Source organism: Trichomycterus rosablanca, chromosome 21, assembly GCF_030014385.1.
Source record: "Trichomycterus rosablanca isolate fTriRos1 chromosome 21, fTriRos1.hap1, whole genome shotgun sequence".
NCBI lineage: Eukaryota > Metazoa > Chordata > Actinopteri > Siluriformes > Trichomycteridae > Trichomycterus > Trichomycterus rosablanca.
Window position 1 is genome coordinate 19,061,701 of NC_086008.1, and position 6,000 is coordinate 19,067,700.

Genomic DNA, 6,000 nt, shown 5'->3' on the forward strand with positions numbered 1-6,000 from the left:
TCTAAATGACCCCCTCTCCCCTGCCCATCTGACACAAAACTAACACCATTAGGACATCATACATGGTGGTGGTGGTGTAAATGGCGGTAAATGTTACTGTTACGTCAACAATTGAATAAAATCAGTGCTTGTTAATGATGATCAACATCCCGGGGTCCGTTTTATCCATGAAAACAACCGGTCGCACAGATGGGACACACCCTATACTGACCCCCTGACACCTAGAGGCGATTTAGAGCTGCAAAATATACTTCTATGTGTTTTAAGGAGGTAAAAGGAAACCAAAGTCTGGGTGGAAACGTACACAGGACATTGGAAGAACAGAGATGAGGTTCAAACCCGGGTCCCCAAATCCCTGAATTTGTCTGGTCAACTTCATTTGATTTATTAATAAACATTCATTCCTGCATTTCAGGTCTCAACACATTCCAAAAAAAGTTGGGATAGTAAAGCATTTGTAACGTTGCCGTTCCTCTTCAACACACTTAAAAGACGCTTTGGCACCGAGGAGACCAAGCGGGTTTTATTTTGTCTCGTTTTTCCTGCACGTCTTAAGATGTGCAACAGTACGGGGTCGTCGTTTCAAAATTCTCCACACTTTTTCTATTGGGGACAGGTCAGGACTGCAGCCAGGCCAGTCCAGTACCCGTACCCTCTTCTGCTGTAGCCACGCCCCTTGTAATGTGTGCAGCATGTGGTTTTGCATCGTCTTGTTGAAAAATGCATGGGCGTCCATGGAAAAGATGACATGTAATTAGACCTGGAATGCTGATTTATCTGACCACAACACACGTTTCCACCGTGTGATGGTCCATCCTAGATGCCTCCGAGCCCAGAGAAGTCGACGCCGCTTCTGGACAGGGTTAACATAAGGCTTCTTTTTTTTTTGCACGGTAAAGTTTTAAGTGGCGTTTGTGCAGTAACTCTGTATTGTAGTGCTTGACAAAGGTTTACCAGAGTAATCCCTCACCCATGTGGTTATATCAGCTATTGTTGAGTGGCGGTTCTTGATGCAGTGCCGTCTGAGCAAATTCCTCCTGATTGCTTGAATCCTTTAATAATATTATGCACTGTAGAGGGAGAAATATGCAAATCCCTTCCAATCTTGCTTTGAGGTACATTGGGTACACTGGAGATCCTCTGATCACCTTTGCTCATCAGAGACTCTGCCTTTCCTGGATGCTGCCTTTGTACCAAACCATGATTACAGTTACCTGTTTAGAATCGCATCATTATTTAGGTTTTCACCTCATTACTAGCCCTAAATTGCCCCCGTCCCAACTTTTTCTGGAATGTGTTGCAGGCCTGAATTGCAGGAATGAAGGTTTATTAATAAATATAATGAAGTTGAGCAGATAAAGCATGAAATATCTCAGGTTCATCCTGTCTGCAATCCAATAAAAGTCAAACCTAACGTAAGGAACACTGTTTTTATTTTATTTGCAATTTCCATACCGTCCCAACTTTTTCTGATTTGGGGTTGTAGCCCTCTTGTGTTGTGTATAGTTTTTAACTGATTTAGAGAGATCTACGGACAGGATGGGTAATTCATGGTCCCAGGCCCCAGGCCCTCATACACACACACACCTCACGTTCGCTCTTGTCCCTGATTCAATGCAGTCATAACTGAACGCAGAACCCCTATTCACCCCACCGGCCGTCCTTCATTCAGGCGTCTCGCTCGTTCACGAAGGATCCAGTTTCACACGATGGCGAAATCCTTCGCCGGCGAGATAGCTGGTCGGAAAAGCTGTCAAATGGAGCATGTTATATACTAGTCTTTAGCGGGGTAACAAAAGGGCAACATCTGATTAGCATTCCCGGCACAATCTCCCTCTTCCCTGAGTATTTTATTACCGCAGGTGCAGGGACATTCATTGATCAGATGCACGCTATGGGCAAAAGCTGATCCTAATTGAAAACAGCTCTATTTATACACCTGCAGGTACTAAAGGGTTTTGAGAATGTGAGCGCTTGTGGAAAAGAGAGAGAGAAGGAGAAAAAGGAGAGAGCAGTTCGCGATAAAACAGCCGTAACGTTAAAACCACCAAACTTTGTCCATTTTATCAGCTCCACTTACCATATAGAAGCACTTTGTAGTTCTACAATTACTGACTGTAGTCCATCTGTTTCTCAGCATGCTCTGTTACCCCCGTTCATGCTGTTCTTCAATGCTCAGGACCCCCACAGAGCAGGTATTATTTAGGTGGTGGATCATTCTCAGCACTGCAGAGGTGTGTTAGTGTGGTGGATCAGACACAGCAGCGCTGCTGGAGTTTTTAAACACCGTGTCCACTCACTGTCCACTCCTACCTAGCCGGTCCACCTTGTAGATGTAAAGTCAGAGACGATCGCTCATCTATCGCTGCTGTTTGAGTCGGTCATCTTCTAGACCTTCATCAGTGGCCACGGGGCGCTGTTGGCTGGATGTTTTTGGTTGGTGGACTATTCTCAATCCAGCGGTGACAGTGAGGTGTTAAAAAACACTCATACCAGCACAACACACACTAAAGGCCTCAGCATACTTCATGCGGAAACGACGTTCGCCTGGCTTGTGACATAATCGCGGAGAAAACGAACAACCGCGGACGTCGCGCAGAAGCTTCGCTCGCCTTCGCTCGCCTTGTCGCGCACATGGAAGCTGGGCGAACTCCGCGGACGACGTCACGCCGCGACAACACCTGTGATTGGTCGGTTAAAAAAAGAGGCGTGTCATGAAAACAAACACGGATTTTGAGGAGCGTCTCAACTGTGATCATCGGCTGCGTCCGAAATCACTACTTTTATACTGAACAGTATGCAGTTATTAATCATTATTAAGCATTAAGCATTTATTAAACAGTACACGAAAAGTATCTGGATAATCTACTGCTTGGGCAGCATTTTTGTGTATGCAAACACAGCGCACTTGCGTACTGAAAGAGCTTGCTTCTGTACCGGCCAAGCAGTGCACACTACCTCTATTTACTTACTATGCGATTTTGGACACAGCCATCGTTTTTCGGTAGTCACTAAATTTAAATTACATTAATTTGTCTTTACATACAGCTGTGGAGCAGACGCGACAGGCAAAACGAAACCGCTAGAAGTATGCCAGCTTGTAAGCTCGCAAAGACGCGTTCGGCTTCGCGTGACGCTCGCGAACTTAGTTTCGCTGGAAGTATGCTGAGACCTTAACACACCACCACCATCGGTCGTCAGTGTCGGTGCAGTGCCGAGAATGATCCACTACCCAAATAATACCTGATCTGTAGTGGTCCTGTGGGGGTCCTGACCAGACCATTGAAGAACAGGGTAAAAGGGGGCTAACAAAGCATGCAGAGAAACAGATGGACTACAGTCAGTAATTGTAGAACTACAAAGTGCTCCTATGTGGTAAGTGGAGCTGATAAAATGGTCAGTGACTTGGTTTTTACGCAATCCTCATATTTCTATCCGGGCTTGGGACCTGCACTTAGAGCGCACCGACAACTCTGCCTCCCAATGGCTAGGCCGTTTCGGCCACCCCTCCGTCTCAGATGCTGGCCAGCCAATCACGTCCCAGTAGCCAATAAGACATGTGGCCGGTGGATAGCACCCCTGAGATTCGAACCCTTGATCCCGAACACACACAGTGCTTGACTTACTAGTACAATTGAATGAATTTGTTGAGTAACCAACCACATGGTTATAGCACTAGCCCTAACCCTATTCTTAATACTAACCCTGACCCTAACCCTAACCCTAACCCTGACCCTAACCCTAACCCCAACCTTAATACTAACCCTGACCCTAACCCTAACCCTAACCCTGACCCTAACCCTAACCCTAACCCTGACCCTAACCCCAACCTTAATACTAACCCTAACCCTAACCCTAAAAATGATAATAAATATAAAACCAGAGCAGCAGCAGCACAGATTTCCACTTTAATCACCTTCTTCTGCATCTGATTTTATTTTTACGCTCGGCGTCCTGACCGTAGAACGTCTCACCACGTTTTACTAGGGTGGAATGCCAGACAGACACGTCTACAGGTGGTTTAGGCAGGGGTGCCGCCCGCAAGCAGCCAGAGAAAAACACCAAAATAGTTTTCTAAAAATGTTTCCCCGAGGCCGACCGCACCGACTGTGCAATCATCGTCCAGAGAGAGGGAGCGTGGACTTCACTCTCGTCCTCGAGCACTGGCACGTCTCGGGGGGATTTGATCCAGACAGACGGGTGTCACATGTCTCAGTGGATAATACGTCGGTCAGTCATCACCCGAAGTGAACCGAATGCTGCTCGTCACGTTGAATAACAATCGTGTTTCGTGTACTTTAGCTTGTTCGGAAGCCGGGGTCAGAACGCAGTTTAAGGGCCTCGCTCAAGGGTCCAAAAGTGGCTGAATGGCAGAGCCGGGATTCAAAACCAAGTTTTAAATATCTATAAAAATATATGAGGGTGCTGGACACTGACAAAACAGCATTAGCATAAAGAAATAGCTTAACTTGTTTATGCTATTGTTTCTTTATGCCGTTGCTATTTTGCTATTTCTTTATGCTAATGCTATTTTGCTACCTCTTTATGCTAATGCTATTTTGCTACCTCTTTATGCTATAGCTATTTTGCAACTTGTTTATGCGATTGTTTCTTTATCCTGTTGCTATTTTGCTATTTCTTTATGCTAATGCTATTTTCCTACGTGTTTATGCTATTGTTTCTTTATGCCAATGCTATTTTGCTACTTGTTTATGCTATTTTTCCTTATGCTAATGTTATTTTGCTACTTGTTTATGCTATTGTTTCTTTACACTGATGCTATTTTGCTGTTTCTTTACGCTAATGCTATTTGCGATCTCTTAACACTAATGCTATTTTGCTATTTCTCTATGTTAATGCTATTTTGCTCTCTTCACGCTAATGCTATTTTGCTGTGTTTATGCCTTTGTTTCTTTATACTGTTGTTATTTTGCTATCTCTTTATGCTAATGCTATTTTGCTACTTGTTTATGCTATTTTTTCTTTATACTGATGCTATTTTGCTATTTCTTTACACTAATGCTATTTTGCTATTTCTTTACGCTAATGCTATTTTGCAATCTCTTACGCTAATGCTATTTTGCTATCTCTTTATGCTGCTGCTATTTTGCTATCTCTTTATGCTGCTGCTATTTTGCTATATCTTTACGCTAATGCTATTTTGCTATTTCTCTATGTTAATGCTATTTTGCTATCTCTTTACTCTAATGCTATTTTGCTATTTGTCTGTTAATGCTATTTTGCTATCTCTTTACGCTCATGCTATTTTGCTACTTGTTTATGCTATAGCTATTTTGCTATGTGTTTATGCTATAGCTATTTTCCTACTTGTTTATGCTAATGTTATTTTGCTGTGTTTATGCCTTTGTTTCTTTATACTGTTGCTATTTAGCTATCTCTTTATGCTAATGCTATTTTCCTCCTTGTTTATGCTATTGTTTCTTTATGCTAATGCTATTTTGCTACTTGTTTATGCTATTGTTTCTTTTTACTGATGCTATTTTGCTGTTTCTTTACGCTAATGCTATTTGCGATCTCTTAACAGTAATGCTATTTTGCTATTTCTCTATGTTAATGCTATTTTACTATCTCTTTACACTGATGCTATTTTGCTACGTGTTAATGCCATGTTTCTTTATACTATTGCTATTTTGCTCTCTTTATGCTAATGCTATTTTGCCAGTTGTTAATTTTTCTTGCTATTTTGCTATTTCTTTACACTAATGCTATTTTGCTCTCTTTATGCTAATGCTATTTTCCTATGTGTTTATGCTATTGTGGGGCGGCACGGTGGCTAAGTGGGTAGCACTGTCGCCTCACAGCAAGAAGGTCCTGGGTTCGATCCCCAGGTGGGGCGGTCCGGGTCCTTTCTGTGTGGAGTTTGCATGTTCTCCGTGTGTCCGCGTGGGTTTCCTCCGGGTGCTCCGGTTTCCTCCCACAGTCCAAAGACGTGCAAGTGAGGTGAATTGGAGATACAAAATTGTCTGTGACTGTGTTTAA

The 6,000-nt window shown here is 43.2% G+C and overlaps 1 protein-coding gene across 1 annotated transcript in view; it reads right to left on the reverse strand.

Moving 5' to 3' along the window:
* cfap299 (cilia and flagella associated protein 299) overlaps positions 1 to 6,000 on the reverse strand; it is an 88,577-nt gene that overhangs the window by 78,880 nt on the left and 3,697 nt on the right. The window lies entirely within an intron of this gene.